General features: G+C 43.7%; 1 pseudogene; it reads left to right on the top strand.

Annotated features, from left to right (window-relative positions):
* The window catches only part of LOC109888872 (WW domain-containing oxidoreductase-like), a 261,956-nt pseudogene that overhangs the window by 76,591 nt on the left and 168,105 nt on the right, over window positions 1–17,260 (top strand).

Raw genomic sequence — 17,260 nt, 5'->3', positions numbered from 1 at the left:
ACCTAGACCCACTCCAATTTGCCACCCAAATAGGTCCACAGACAATCTCAACCACACTGCACACTGCCCTAACCCATCTGGACAAGAGGAATACCTATGTGAGAATGCTGTTCATCGACTACAGCTCGGCATTTAACACCATAGTGCCCTCCAAGCTCGTCATCAAGCTCGAGACCCTGGGTCTCGACCCCGCCCTGTGCAACTGGGTACTGGACTTCCTGACGGGCCGCCCCCAGGTGGTGAGGGTAGGCAACAACATTTCCACCCCGCTGATCCTCAACACTGGGGCCCCACAAGGGTGCGTTCTGAGCCCTCTCCTGTACTCCCTGTTCACCCACGACTGTGTGGCCACGCACGCCTCCAACTCAATCATCAAGTTTGCGGACGACACAACAGTGGTAGGCTTGATTACCAACAACGACGAGACGGCCTACAGGGAGGAGGTGAGGGCCCTCGGATTGTGGTGTCAGGAAAATAACCTCACACTCAACGTCAACAAAACTAAGGAGATGATTGTGGACTTCAGGAAACAGCAGAGGCAACACCCCCCTATCCACATCGATGGAACAGTAGTGGAGAGGGTAGTAAGTTTTAAGTTCCTCGGCGTACACATCACAGATAAACTGAATTGGTCCACCCACACAGACAGCATCGTGAAGAAGGCGCAGCAGCGCCTCTTCAACCTTAGGAGGCTGAAGAAATTCGGCTTGTCACCAAAAGCACTCACAAACTTCTACAGATGCACAATCGAGAGCATCCTGTCGGGCTGTATCACCGCCTGGTATGGCAACTGCTCCGCCCACAACCGTAAGGCTCTCCAGAGGGTAGTGAGGTCTGCACAACGCATCACCGGGGGCAAACTACCTGCCCTCCAGGACACCTACACCACCCGATGTCACAGGAAGGCCATAAAGATCATCAAGGACAACAACCACCCGAGCCACTGCCTGTTCATCCCGCTATCATCCAGAAGGCGAGGTCAGTACAGGTGCATCAAAGCTGGGACCGAGAGACTGAAAAACAGCTTCTATCTCAAGGCCATCAGACTGTTAAACAGCCACCACTAACATTGAGTGGCTGCTGCCAACACACTGACTCCACTCCAGCCACTTTAATAATGGGAATTGATGGGAAATGATGTAAAATATATCACTAGCCACTTTAAACAATGCTACCTAATATAATGTTTACATACCCTACATTATTCATCTCATATGTATATGTATATACAGTACTCTATATCATCTACTGCATCTTTATGTAATACATGTATCACTAGCCACTTTAACTATGCCACTTTGTTTACATACTCGTCTCATATGTATATACTGCACTCAATAACATCTACTGTATCTGGCCTATGCCGCTCTGTACCATCACTCATTCATATATCTTTATGTACATATTCTTTATCCCCTTACACTTGTGTCTATAAGGTAGTAGTTTTGGAATTGTTAGCTAGATTACTTGTTGGTTATTACTGCATTGTCGGAACTAGAAGCACAAGCATTTCCCTACACTCGCATTAACATCTGCTAACCATGTGTATGTGACAAATAAAATTGGATTTGATTTGATTTGATTTGTCTTTACTTTCCTTCTCTGCTCATCTGTGTAATGCAGGAGAGTATGTGATTTTATTTCATAAGAGAGAAAGGATCCCGTCATCCTCTTGTTATATTTGAGTGTATTTCCCCCATCCCCTTTCTTTTTATCTATTAGGGTTGGATCAGCTAAATATTGGGGAAAGAATATTGGTTCCATCAATGTAATTGTCTGCATCATTTCCAATCCCCCATATATTTTTCTGGTAAATATATATATAATATATAAAGACTATACCTTTATTATTATTCCCCGCAAACCCTACCGCCGATCCCCCAATTGGAGTAAACTAATAAACACTTCTGCTTTTACCTTCAATTTATACATCTTATACACATTTTACAGACACAGTCTACTTTACAATAGTTCTCTCTTGTTTGTTCTTAGTCCTTCCTCTATTTCTGATGTCCATCCATCCCATTTCTTGCTCTTTCCTCCCAGATCTCTCTCTCTTTCTGTATCTCTCTAGCTCTTTTCTTTCTCACTCCTCCCCGTCTCCCCACACACTCTCTTTATTCTCTCTCTCTCTCTCTCTCTCTCTCTCTCTCTCTCTCTCTGTGGTGAAAGTCAGAAAGGTCACAGTGATGTTACAGGCAGCTGTTCTCTGGGGTGATGGGTGGGGCGGTGTGGGGGGGGGGGGGCAGGGGGAGGGAGTGGGATCTGAAGCTTATGTTGTCATCATGGTGACCTTGTGCTTTGAGTCCCCAACATGTGGCTGTTTTTGCCAACAGACAGACAGATGACAGAAAGACCCCAGACCATCTTGCTCAGTCTGCTCCTAAATCCACCCAAAACCTGAGTGGAAGGTGATGCATTGACTTTATGATTCTGTTTTTAATATTCAGCCAGTCAATGGAATAATACTTTCAAAGTCTGAGAATTTTGCCAGAATTTGTATTTCACCAAAGTCAGAGTTAGTATCTGACAGAAGTCCAAGGTGGTATGTAGCCAGTAGCCATGTCACCAGTCCACTAGCGTCCCCTGGTGTAGCCTAGTCAGCGTTAGTGCACTCAGTGTTACCAGAGCAGCTTCACTGACTCTCACTTCCTCAACGCCCTTCAGGAGACCACGACTTGTCAGCCTCCTCGTTAAACCCCTGAACAATTGCGTCTGCATGTTCTCTCTTGCTCTTTCTGCCTCTCTCCTTTTCCCCCCTTTTCTCCTTCTGAAACCTGGCCAGCTGTCTAATTGTTCACCTCCATCGCTTTAATGCTTTTTACATGCTTTTCCCCCTCTTTCCAGGCAATAAAGTTTATTTTCTTCGCAAGACTTCAATCTGTATAGGGAGGGTAGGCAGGCAGGTGGAGGGAGGGAGGGAGGGAAGGTTAGGAGGCAGGCTGCTCACCTCCCTCTGCTAGATTTGCTCCAGTACCCCCCTTCCCCCATACTCCCTCCATTCCTCCATCTCTCTCTCTCTCTCTCTCTGAGGATCTTCAGACATCTTCTCTGTCACTGAGAAACAGGAGTAGATCCATTTGTCAAATTGTATTCATATTGATACATGTCCCAAATGGTTTTAACAGCAATCCCGGCCGAAACCCCTATAGATCAAGTAGAAATGAGTGGTCAGGAAAACCTCCCTAGGCAGGAGGAAACCAGTCTCTAGTAAGGGAAACGAGGGAGGTTTAGACCGTGTGTTTGTTGTGTGCCACTTTTACAGGGTCATTAAAGGAGCTGATCATACTCTCTCACCTGTGATTAATGCTGTGTGTAGATCATACGAAACATCCACGATCTCCCTATAATCAGACATGTATAATGGCCATCATCACCTCCTTAACTCTGTGTAATAGCAGCCCTGGAATGGTATATCATAGCATCAAGAGCACCATTCAGATTAGATCCTTCTACGCTGGCCTGCTTTTACCCTTGAGTCGCAGAATTGAATATGTGTGTGTGTGTGTATTGCGTGTGTGAATGTGTAAATACAAGGGGCAGTAAATACAATTGTAAAACTCCTGAAAAATGTACCTTAAATATGAAGGAGCTGTTAACCCTTGGCGTGTTTGGCTTGGCTGGCGGGTATTGTTCCATGTGTGTCCTTGCTGTGGTGTCCTGTACAGTTACTCTCTGCATGAAGGAAAGACGCTCCCTCATGACGTTCCTGGGATAGAGATGAGATGTGGAAAAAGGCTGACGGGGGAGTCGGAAGCGGAGAGCAGAACATTGAACGCTCTTTCCTGGGGTAATGTGAGCTGACAGTGCTCTCCAGGGACAAACAGCGGGGGAAGTGTGTGTGTGCGCGTGCATCAGGAATAGCTGATATTCCCAATCCCAGACGGTGGAATCCCAGGAGTGGTGTTTTTCTCTGGCTTGAGGGATGAGTCTAACGGACCATTGGTCTGAGAGGAACACGCGCTTCTCTGGTTCACACTACACTCACACACAATCACACACCTCACACACCTGCACATGCTGCAGGTCCCGTGTGTGTACTTGTATGTAGGCTTGGGTGACATACCATATATACAGTATACCGGGATATTTTAAAATACAGACGGAAAGGATTGTAATACAAAAAAAAAACAATTGGGTTGGGGAGGGGAGGGTGGGGTGGGGGGTGCTTATAACTAACTATAAGTTAACCACCTAAGACAGACCTTTTTGGGGCATGTGCTCAAACCCCAAAAATGGCACCCCAGCAACACCTAGGTACCCTGTTGTTGTTCCGGGAAAGATGCCTCCATAGTAGATTTCTAAACAGTGTTTTATATGGATAATATAAACGTAGCACTGCTCTGTTTTCGTCAGGCAAAACTGGAGGAAGTGAAACAAGTTCTGTCTGTTCACTAATCTGGATATGTGCGGCAACGCCGATGACTGGTCATTGGTCAACAATCAAGACACGCAACCTTTTGGTTCTGAAGCATAGATGAGAATTTAACGACAACTTGCGGGCAGTGGGTTCAGAACAGCAACCAGCTATTTTTTTTTACCACCACCGAAAAGGCCACTTTGAAGACTGGAAGGGGAAAGGGGCATGTGCTCTGCACAGGTAGTGCCCTATCTGTGCACGTGGTGCCAAATGAATTATCTCCAGCTCAGGGAACCAGCTATGCATTTGGTTTGCTAACTTGCTAGCTAAGTGGCTAGATGTCAAGATCAAGCTTATTGGTTCCAGCAGAGACAATCAATCCCCTCCTGGATAATTTTGAAAGATATATAACGACCCTTGTGTGCACTGTCTATAATAACCTATACCCCGGTATGGTACCACAATGGTATGAAGGTATGGAAATCTGAATAACCCTACTTGTATGTTATATGGAGAGCAGGGGTCCTGAGTTAAAACACTAAGAACAAACACGTGACTGCTGTGAGGGGACAGGGCTGAGGACTGGGTTCTATACCTGGTCATGATAATACATATCTGGCAGGATCAGCTGTGTATGTAGACTGAATCCAGTCTGATAGAGTAGATGATGAGTAGTCTGTATTCAGTGTGTAAATGCAACTATGTATTCAGCTCTACAGTAATCTATCTTTCACCGCTTAATCTCCTCTCCACTCTCCTCCTCTCCTGTCTACCGGCATATGGTGTGTGATGAACTACACATGCACGCACACTCTGGCAGCAGACAGACAGAACCGGCAGTACCATGTGAACCTGAGACGACATCCTGAGACACAATAGTGTCTGTCTGCTGTAGTTGGGCTGTGATGTCTCATCAGATCTGCAGACATCTGCACACTGTCTGGTCTACCTCAACATCAGCTGATGTCAATCTAAAAGTCTGCTTCTGATTTATGGGAGGCAGACCAGGAGCTAGTGTGTGTGCATGTGTGTGACTGATTCTCAATATGTCGTGGAGTCATGATGAGGATGGCCATGATGATGTGTTGTGTTTGTTCTCTTTGCAGCACAAGGCCAGGGTGGAGGCCATGAGATTGGACCTGGCTTCTCTCCGCAGTGTCAGAGTTCACTGACTCATTCAAGGCCAAGAAACTGTAAGTACACAACTCTCCACCCCACCCCTCTCACTATAAACCTGTCTGTCCCATTCTCCTACTCTGTGGTTGTTTTTGTTTATTCCAATACAAATCAGTTATACTGTAGCAATATCATCACCCCAGGGGTCTTCAAAAACAGAAAGCAGCCTGATCGTCTGGTTTGGACCGCTAAGAAAATAAATCCATACTTAGGTTTTGCTTACAGTTTTTTACGATTGCTTACACACTAAAATGTAACTTTTCCCACAATTAGCAAAACCTTACACTCAAGGAGCAAAACACAAGGCTAGATTTGCACAACTGTAAGCACATTGTCAGCTTCACACTATTTGCAAAACATTACACACAGTGATTTGCAAAACACTAAACACACTTGTATACATCAGATGTATACAGTGCCTTGCGAAAGTATTCGGCCCCCTTGAACTTTGCGACCTTTTGCCACATTTCAGGCTTCAAACATAAAGATATAAAACTGTATTTTTTTGTGAAGAATCAACAACAAGTGGGACACAATCATGAAGTGGAACGACATTTATTGTATATTTCAAACTTTTTTAACAAATCAAAAACTGAAAAATTGGGCGTGCAAAATTATTCAGCCCCCTTAAGTTAATACTTTGTAGCGCCACCTTTTGCTGCGATTACAGCTGTAAGTCGCTTGGGGTATGTCTATATCAGTTTTGCACATCGAGAGACTGAAATTTTTCCCCATTCCTCCTTGCAGAACAGCTCGAGCTCAGTGAGGTTGGATGGAGAGCATTTGTGAACAGCAGTTTTCAGTTCTTTCCACAGATTCTCGAGTCTGTGGTCTGGACTTTGACTTGGCCATTCTAACACCTGGATATGTTTATTTTTGAACCATTCCATTGTAGATTTTGCTTTATGTTTTGGATCATTGTCTTGTTGGAAGACAAATCTCCGTCCCAGTCTCAGGTCTTTTGCAGACTCCATCAGGTTTTCTTCCAGAATGGTCCTGTATTTGTATCCATCCATCTTCCCATCAATTTTAACCATCTTCCCTGTCCCTGCTGAAGAAAAGCAGGCCCAAACCATGATGCTGCCACCACCATGTTTGACAGTGGGGATGGTGTGTTCAGGGTGATGAGCTGTGTTGCTTTTACGCCAAACATAACGTTTTGCATTGTTGCCAAAAAGTTCAATTTTGGTTTCATCTGACCAGAGCACCTTCTTCCACATGTTTGGTGTGTCTCCCAGGTGGCTTGTGGCAAACTTTAAACGACACTTTTTATGGATATCTTTAAGAAATGGCTTTCTTCTTGCCACTCTTCCATAAAGGCCAGATTTGTGCAATATACGACTGATTGTTGTCCTATGGACAGAGTCTCCCACCTCAGCTGTAGATCTCTGCAGTTCATCCAGAGTGATCATGGGCCTCTTGGCTGCATCTCTGATCAGTCTTCTCCTTGTATGAGCTGAAAGTTTAGAGGGACGGCCAGGTCTTGGTAGATTTGCAGTGGTCTGATACTCCTTCCATTTCAATATTATCGCTTGCACAGTGCTCCTTGGGATGTTTAAAGCTTGGGAAATCTTTTTGTATCCAAATCCGGCTTTAAACTTCTTCACAACAGTATCTCGGACCTGCCTGGTGTGTTCCTTGTTCTTCATGATGCTCTCTGCGCTTTTAACGGACCTCTGAGACTATCACAGTGCAGGTGCATTTATACGGAGACTTGATTACACACAGGTGGATTGTATTTATCATCATTAGTCATTTAGGTCAACATTGGATCATTCAGAGATCCTCACTGAACTTCTGGAGAGAGTTTGCTGCACTGAAAGTAAAGGGGCTGAATAATTTTGCACGCCCAATTTTTCAGTTTTTGATTTGTTAAAAAAAATTGAAATATCCATTAAATGTCGTTCCACTTCATGATTGTGTCCCACTTGTTGATTCTTCACAAAAAAATACAGTTTTATATCTTTATGTTTGAAGCCTGAAATGTGGCAAAAGGTCGCAAAGTTCAAGGGGGCCGAATACTTTCGCAAGGCACTGTACATCAGACATGATGTCACTTCCTTGCAATTTCAAAGCACTTACTGTCAAATTACCACACCTATTAGTCAATCTGTTTAACACAGCCATCAGGTGCACAAACACATGATTGCTAAATTGTAGACACACCAATCAGGTTTAAGCACTATAAAAATGCAGCAGGTAGGTTCACCTGCCTTCAACCAAAATGGAAGGAGTCAGAAGAAGAGTGAGGGTGAGAGGAGGAGAAGGAGTACACAGAGGAGGAGAAGGAGTACACAGAGGAGGAGAAGGAGTACACAGAGGAGGAGAAGGAGTACACAGAGGAGGAGAAGGAGTGCACAGAGGAGGAGAAGGAGTACACAGAGGAGGAGAAGGAGTACACAGAGGAGGAGAAGGAGTACACAGAGGAGGAGGAGGAGTACACAGAGGAGGTGGAGGAGTACACAGAGGAGGAGAAGGAGTACACAGAGGAGGAGAAGGAGTACGCAGAGGAGGAGGAGGAGTACACAGAGGAGGAGAAGGAGTACACAGAGGAGGAGAAGGAGTACACAGAGGAGGAGTACACAGAGGAGGAGAAGGAGTACACAGAGGAGGAGAAGGAGTACACAGAGGAGGAGAAGGAGTACACAGAGGAGGAGAAGGAGGTAGAGGCCGAGCCAGAGGTCGAAGAAGACCTGAAGCAGGAGGAGAACGTGCACAAAGAAGAAGAGGACCAAACTTATCAAATGACATTCGTGCAACACTAGTGGACCATGTTGTGAACCACGGATTGATGCTGAGGGAGGCTGGACTGAGTGTTCAGCCAAATCTTAGCAGATATACAGTGGCATCTGTCATAAGGACTTTTTGACAGGAAAACAGGTAAAAGATCTGTCTACAGTTACAGTAATCAGCTGCTTATTGTCTGCACCATATCAGCACTTGTGATACCCCTTCCTGTGACATTGTACAGTAAGTTACATGTATTATTCTCTACATAGGATTGAGGGTCGGGAACAACAAGGAGGAAGGGGGCCCATATTCACGCAAGAACAAGAGAGAGAGATAATAAACATGGTTTTGGCCAATAGTGCTATCAGGCTGAGAACTTCAAGACGACATTATCGGTGACCATGCCATTTTCAATAATGTCCATCAGTCAACACTGGCACGCATCCTGAAAATTCATCATGTTCAAATGAAACAACTTTATCGAGTGCCTTTTGAGCAGAATTCAGAGAGGGTCAAACGGCTGCAGCATGAGTATGTGGAGGTTTTTATTGTTCACTTTAGCACTGTGATGTTGCATACTGCACACATGACTTCTTTACATTGACTGTATACTAGAACCTATCCTGAACTGCACAATCTTGTCTTTCACTGTATTTTAGGGAGTTTTGCAGATGGATGCTGAGGAAATCCTGCATGAATTCATATATATTGATGAGGCAGGGTTCAACCTCACAAAAGCAAGAAGTAGAGGCAGAAATATCATTGGCCACAAGGCTATAATCAATGTCCCAGGGCAACGTGGGGTAACATCACCCTGTGTATATCAGTCATTATTCTCCTACCCTTAGGGTTTTATCTCCCCCAATGTTGCTGTCATTACACACATGCAGACACACAGTCTTCGTTGCCCTAATAACACTTTCATTTGGCTTATTCCCTCTGCTCTTAGTGCTCTGATACTGTCTGTCTGTCTTCCCTCTGCTCTTAGTGCTCTGATACTGTCTGTCTGTCTTCCCTCTGCTCTTAGTGCTCTGATACTGTCTGTCTTCCCTCTGCTCTTAGTGCTCTGATACTGTCTGTCTGTCTTCCCTCTGCTCTTAGTGCTCTGATACTGTCTGTCTGTCTTCCCTCTGCTCTTAGTGCTATGATACTGTCTGTCTGTCTTCCCTCTGCTCTTAGTGCTCTGATACTGTCTGTCTGTCTTCCCTCTGCTCTTAGTGCTCTGATACTGTCTGTCTGTCTTCCCTCTGCTCTTAGTGCTCTGATACTGTCAGTCTGTCTGTCTTAGTGTGTGTGTGTGTCAGAGGAGATTAGAAAAGTATAAGTGAAAACGGAGGATGTGTAACCTGAGCTACCCACAATGCAATGCTATTTGAGAACGAGCCACAGTTGGTATTAGTTTGAGTCACCTACTCACACAATTTCATACCGACAGTCACACAGGACATCCTGACCATGGGCCTCTGTCGGACACCATATGGGCACGTACGTCCATGCGATGTGTGTGGATGACATTGCTCCACAAGAGACTTTGTAACACTTATTCTGTGGTGGTCAGCGTTTAGGGCGTGTGTCGTCACTCTGTTGCAGTCTTGGGGTCACGTTCTGTTCTTGCAGCCATGCTCATATTCTGTGTGTGTTTACGTTTGTGCATAGGGTGTATTGCTGGTCCTAGGGGAGATTTAGGGCTGTCATTGCCCCTGGCTGCCCTGGGGCAGGGTATGGCCATCCAGGCCATGTGACTTGGGCTGCAGCCAAACCCTTCCACAGCCTTCCCCTACCCCCTTATCCCCTGCCCACCTCCTGTCTCCTCAGACCCCCTCTTTATACTCCATCCCCAGCAACTCCTCCAACCCACCAAGCCGGGGTCTCCTTTTCCACACACCACATGCCCCCCCCCCCTCCACTTAACCCTTGCCCAAGCTCCCCCCTGCTTCCCCAGCTCTCCTGCACCCACAGCCTCTTCTGAAGTGGAGGAATGGGGACGAGACCAGTAGTAGTAGTAGTGAGTGACCTGTCCTTTGCTCTGTGATCAGAGTGTGATGGTGCTTAATGGTAGAGGCAGATTAACCCATAAGTCAGGAGATGTCTGGGACCAGTGATCCATACTGAGAGAGAACCCGTCCCTTTCTCTTCCCTTTTCTCTCGCCTTTTCTTTACACCTCCCTCTATTTCCCTCTATGTAGCCCTTTTCTCCATCTCTTTTCTCTCTTGTCTTTCTCTCTCTCCCCATCTCTATATCTTACAATCTCTCCCTCCCTGTACTCCTTCTTTCTTTCTCCCCTCCTCTCGTCCTTTCTCTTTGTACTCTTCCCACTCTCTCCCTCAATCCTCCTCTTTTTCTTACCTCTCTCCCTCTGTGTTTTTGGCCAGGCTGTATTTCTTCATTAGGGGTGGTGGTGGGGGTAGTGGGGTAGTCCCCGGGGGATGTCAGAGTACATTAATTCTCATCAGAACAGGAGAGCAGAGAGGAGCGGAGTGAAGCAAAGTGGAGGGGAGAGAAGAGGAGAGGCTGTGAATGGCACAGTTCAAGCTTTCTGAATGTACCAACTCTATTACAGAATTAATGTCTTGAAGCACAAAACATATACAGTGGCTTGAGAAAGTATTCACCCCATTGGCATTTTTCAAACGTTGCATTACAACCTGGAATTAAAATAGATTTTTGGGGGGGAGGGTTATGTCATTAGATTTACACAACATGCCCACCATTTTGAAGATGCAACATGTGTTTTCTTGTGAAACAAACAAGAAATAAGACAATAAAAACTGTAAACTTGAGCATGAATAACTATTCGCCCCCCCCTAAAGTCAATAATATGTAGAGCCACCTTTTGCAGCAATTACAGCTGCAAGTCTCTTGGGGTATGTCTCTATAAGCTTGGCACATCTAGCCACTGGAAAACTTCAAGTTGAATGGGTTCCGCTGGTGTACAGTAATCTTTAAGTCATACCACAGATTCTCAAATGAATTGAGGTCTGGGCTTTGGCTAGGCCATTCCAAGACATTTAAATGTTTCCCCTTAAACCACTCGAGTGTTGCTTTAGCAGTATGCTGAGGGTCATTGTCCTGCTGGAAGGTGAACCTCTGTCCCAGTCTCAAATCTCTGGAAGACTGAAACAGGTTTCCCTCAAGAATGTCCCTGTATTTAGCCCCATCCATCATACCTTCAATTCTGACCAGTTTCCCAGTCCCTGTCGGTGAAAAACATTCCCACAGCATGATGCTACCACCAACATGCTTCACTGTGTGAAGTGTTCTCGGGGTGATGAGAGGTGTTGGGTTTGCGCCAGACATAGCATTTTCCTTGATGGCCAAAAAGCTCAATTTTAGTCTCATCTGACCAGAGTACCGTCTTCAATATGTTTGGGGAGTCTCCCACATGCCGTTTGGCAAACACCAAAAGTATTTGCTTATTTCTTTCTTTAAGCAATGGCTTTTTTTCTGGCCACTCTTCCATAAAGCCCAGCTCTGTGGAGTGTACGGCTTCAGGAGGTCCTATGGACAGATACTCCAATCTCCGCTGTGGAGCTTTGCAGCTCCTTCAGGGTTATCTTTGGTCTCTTTGTTGCCTCTCTGATTAATGCCCTGCTTGCCTGGTCTGTGCGTTTTGGTGAGCAGCCATCTCTTGGCAGGTTTGTGGTGGTGCCATATTCTTTCAAGTTTTTAATAGTGGATTTAATGGTGCTCCGTGGGATGTCCAAAGTTTCCGATATTTTTTTATAACCCAACCCTGATCTGTACTTCTCCACAACTTTGTCCCTGACCTGTTTGGAGAGCTCCTTGGTCTTCATACTGCTGCTTACTTGGTTGTGCCCCTTCTTAATTGGTGTTGCAGACTCTGGGGCCTTTCAGAACAGGTGTATATATATAGTGAGATCATGTGACAGATCATGTGGCACTTAGATTGCACACAGGTGGACTTTGTTGAACTAATTATGTGACTTCTGAAGGTAACTGGTTGCACCAGATCTTATTTAGGGGCTTCATAGTGAAGGGGTGAATACATATGCAGGCAACACTTTTCCATTACATTTTTTTTACTTCACCAATTTTGACTATTTTGTGTGTCCATCAGATGAAATCCAAATAAAAATCAATTTAAATTACAGGTTGTAATGCAACAAAATAGGAAAAACGTGAAGGGAATTGAATACTTTTGCAAGGCACTGTACACACACACACACACACACACACACACACACACACACACACACACACACACACACACACACACACACACACACACACACACACACACACACACACACACACACACACACACACACACACACACACACACACACACACACACACACACACCAGTAGCAGTGCTTGGGTAACATCATTGGGAAAACCTAGCCAGAAATAAAATTGCCATATAATTGCGTTGTTTGCTCTATAACCTATTAGTTCATATGCGTTGCCACCGTGATATATAGTGCCTTCGGGAAGCGTTCAGACCCCTTCCCTTTTTCCACATTTTGTTATGTTTCAGCCTTATTCTATTTTATTTTTTAATGTCCTCATCAATCTACACATGACGAAGCGACCCTTTTCTATGAGACTCGAAATTGAGCTCAGGTGTATCCTGTTTCCATTGATCCTTGAGCTGTTTCTACAACTTGATTGCAGTCTACCTGTGGTAAATTGATTGGACATGATTTTGTAAGGCACACACACGTCTATACATGGTCAGTGCATGTCAGAGCAAAAACAAAGCCATGAGGTTGAAGGAATTGTCCGTAGAGCTCCAAGACAGGATTGTGTCGAGGCACCAAGACTCTTCCTAGATCTTGCCGCCCTGCCAAACTGAGTAACTCCAGAGTTCAGAGTTCCTTTGTGGAGATGGGAGATCCTTCCAGAAGGACAACCATCTCTGCAGTACTTCACCAATCAGAGGCAGGGACTGGGAGACTAGTCAGCATCGAGGGAAAGATGAACGGAGCAAAGTACAGAGAGATCCTTGATGAAAACCTGCTCTAGAGCTCTCAGGATCTCAGACTGGGGCCAAGGTTCACCTTCCAACAGGACAACAACCCTAAGCAAATAGCCAAGACAATGCAGGAGTGGCTTCGGGACAAGTCTCTGAATGTCCTTGAGTGGCCAGCCAGAGCCCGGACTTGAACCGGATCGAACATCTCTGGAGAGACCTGAAAATAGCTGTGGAGCGATGCTGAGAAAGAGGGCCGCTGTTTAGCTCGCCCGGAGGCTTCATCCGGTGAGATACACTACCGGTCAAAAGTTTTGGAACACCTCCTCATTCAAGTGTTTTACTTTATTTTTTACTGTTTTCTACATTGTAGAATAATAGTGAAGACATCAAAACTATGAAATAACAAATGGAATCATGTAGTAACCGAAAAAGTGTAAAAAAATGAAATAAATGCTATATTTGAGATTCTTCAAATAGCCACCCTTTGCCTTGATGACAGCTTTGCACACTCTTGGCATTCTCTCAACCAGCTTCATGAGGTAGCCACCTGGAATGCATTTCAATTAACAGGTGTGCGTTGTTAATTTGTGGAATTTCTTTCCTTAATGTGTTTGCGCCAATCAGTTGTTGTGACAAGTTAGGGGGGGTGGGGGGGGAATACAGAAAATAGCTTTGTTTAAAACCAAGTCCATATTATGGCAAGAACAGGAAAATGCTATATATATATATATATTTACTTTGAGCTACACTTTGGTAGATGGGTCGAAGATGGTAGACTGGTTTACCCAGCAGAGATCACCATTGTCCTTTGAAGAATCTTTCTGCTCGTAGTGTTGTAGAGTGGATACGTTAAAGTACCCTGTCATTCTTCTGAGATTGTCTGTCCTTTCCTAGGCCACGTATGTTAACAGCTGCAGCTGATAACTCGACGTCACTTCTTCTTTAGTGAATAATCGTTCAAAGTTCATACCAAGTAATCAGCTTGCAGATCACCATTAATCAGATCACCATTCCAGTGTGGTGATCGTCACCTCCACATTGAAATTCACCATTTTAAACAGTCCTAACATTTCTGGAACTAAATATTAATTTCATTAGGTTGTAAAACCAGCTGGAAACCAGTCCTCACGTCATCGGGAACTGAGTTTGACTTCCGTCAACGGGCTTTTGTACTGGGGAAGAGAAGGGTGTGTTTCATAGTTGTCAACCAATGTACGTTCACTTGGACGTGGCCACTGAGCCTACATTTTACTATGAAACAATTATCTTATTCAGGAGGCTAAAATTACATTTAAACTTTTCACAAATAGTTTCATATTTAAATGTTTAAATTGCATGTGAATCTGAAAACTAGAATGTGCAGACTTTCCAAGATAAAATTTGTCTTCCTATCAGATTTAATGTCCCAGACAGCGACTAATCTGACGTCATATTCTTTAAGTACCAACGGACACTTTCAACTGGTTGAGAAAGGGAAATATTGTTTCATTCCCAAACCTTTTGATATTACCATACTTTTTCTGTGGTAACACGGGGCATTCCAAGAGTCCATTCTGTAGAGTGGAGAGAAAAGGGAGAAAGGTATTTATGGCGGGGATGATAAACCTCACCCAACAGTGCAACGTCATGACAACTCAGAGACATGAAAGTCAGTCAATACTGAACATTTCAAGAACTTTGAAAGTTTCTTCAAGTGCAGTAGCAAAAACCATCAAGTGCTATGATGAAACTGGCTCTCATGAGGACTGTCACAGGAATGGAAGACCCAGAGTTACCTCTGCTGCAGAGGATACGTTCATTAGAGTTACCAGCCTTAGAAATTGCAGCCCAAATAAAGGTAACGTAACCGACACATCTCAACATCAACTGTTCAGAAGAGACTGCGTGAATCAGGACTTAATGGTCAAAATGCTGCAAAGTCACCACTACTAAATAACACCAATAATAAGAAGAGACTTGCTTGGGCCAAGAAACATGAGAAATGGACATTAGACCAAATTGGAGATTTTTGGTTCCAATTTTTTTTTTGTGAGACGCAGAGTAGGTAAATGGATGATCTCCACATGTGTATTTTCCACCGTAAAGCATGGAGGAGGAGGTGTGATGGTGCTGGGGTGCTTTGCTGGTGACACTGTCTGTGATTTATTTAGAATTCAAGGCACACTTAACCAGCATGGCTACCACAGCATTCTGCAGTGATACGGGATGAGTCGGAGTGCAGAGTGAAGCAGCCAACAAGTGCTCAGCATATGTGGGAACTCCTTCAAGATTGTTGAAAAAACATTTCAGGTGACGCTGGTTGAGATAATGCCAAGAGTGTGCAAAGCTGTCATCATGGTAAAGGGTGGCTGTTTGAAGAATCTCAAATCTCAAATATATTTTGATTTGTTTTACACTTTTTTGGTTACTACATGATTCCATGTGTGTTATTTCATAGTTTTGATGTCTTCATTATTATTCTACAATGTAGAAAATTGTAAAAATAAAGAAAACCCCTTGAATGAGGAGGTGTTCTAAAACATTTGACTGGCAGTGTACAGCACATTCAGCCTTTTTCGAATTGAATGACAATTATGAAACACAGAGAGACGAAAGTTACATTATTTCCTTTTTTTCCTTTTTTATTGGTACATTTTTTGGGGGATGCCTTGTTGCCCTTTGTATCCATGAGTACATGCCACTGACCAACACACATATGCACACACACACAATACACTCTAGTGTTGCACGGTACACCAAAACGTCTGTACTTTTTTGATACTAGAACATGAAAAACGGTTCGGTACTAGGATTTGTGTTACTTTCTGAATTATTTGTCTCACGGATCAAGTCTGTCTATCATCGCATCTGATGTCCTCTTTATAGCGCGAAAGCACTGTGACGGCTCAACTTAGACTTAGCCTTGGCAGCATCATGTTAGCTCCCCACTCATGCTGTCCCAAATGGAAGGGATTGTGTGTCATCTGTAGCCCCATGAAATCAGCCACAATTAGCTCAATAACTCAGTGCATTCACACACTCCTATTGAATATGCCTTCACCTGTATATAGTGAGTAGGCCTGGGCTACATCTTGATTTACCCAGTTAATTAACAGATTTACCATTCAAATAAATGATTAACATTTTGTTGTTATGTAGTTAGATTGCTATAAACAAAGTCAAAGTGATTCTATGATTTATTTAATTGATTCATTAAGTTGTACAAGGCTGTCTCTGAAAAATATTGATGTAAAAAAATCCAATGAGTTAAAGTTCAAGTACCATTCTGAGACGTTGGTTAATACTGTAAAACCTAAATTAATAGCCCGGGCGTTTATTTGCTTAAATCACTGAACACAACAGGGGCTTATTAGAAACAGGCTTCTATTTCAGACCGGGGTCTATTTCCTTAATGCACATAGCTTTTGCTCATTTGCATGTTTAATTGTTTAATTCCAGCATTCACTTACAGCATTTTAATCCATTTCTTCATTTCATGCACTAATGTGTTATCATTTACACATTGTGTCACATTTATTTTGTTTAAGTATACTGAATTTGTTTAATTTTTAAAATAATAATGCTTGATAATAAATATTCCACGCTGTCTGTGTATTTTCTGTAGTCCTTACTTTCGCCACTAGAGGGTGATCTGCCATTTGTTGGGTTCTGTACTCCCAAAGTTGTTGACTATTTTTTGTACTTGCCTGTTAGCTAGCAGTTCTCAGCTGTTAGCAGCCAATGGTTAGTAGTTTCTTACTGGCGATAAAAATGTATGATTAGCATCATTTTTTAGCATCATTACTGAATTATTTAATGTAACAAATCAAACATTAAACCTTGTAAACAGTTCATGGGAATTAATGGTAACCTCATAAACAATTCATTTAGACCCAGCGTTTATTTGAAACAGCCATTTATTTCCTGGAATGTGTGCCAGTGCCCAGCTATTAAAAGGGACAGGCGGCTATTTGAGACTGCCTTTAATTGAAGTTTTACTATATGCCTTTTTTGCCGTGGTATCATTTTGGTATAATTGTTGTATTGAGAATTGTGATGGTATCGAGAATCGGGATAC

This window comes from Oncorhynchus kisutch, linkage group LG4, assembly GCF_002021735.2.
Source record: "Oncorhynchus kisutch isolate 150728-3 linkage group LG4, Okis_V2, whole genome shotgun sequence".
Taxonomy (NCBI): domain Eukaryota; kingdom Metazoa; phylum Chordata; class Actinopteri; order Salmoniformes; family Salmonidae; genus Oncorhynchus; species Oncorhynchus kisutch.
This window is presented reverse-complemented; position numbering and strand designations above follow the sequence as displayed.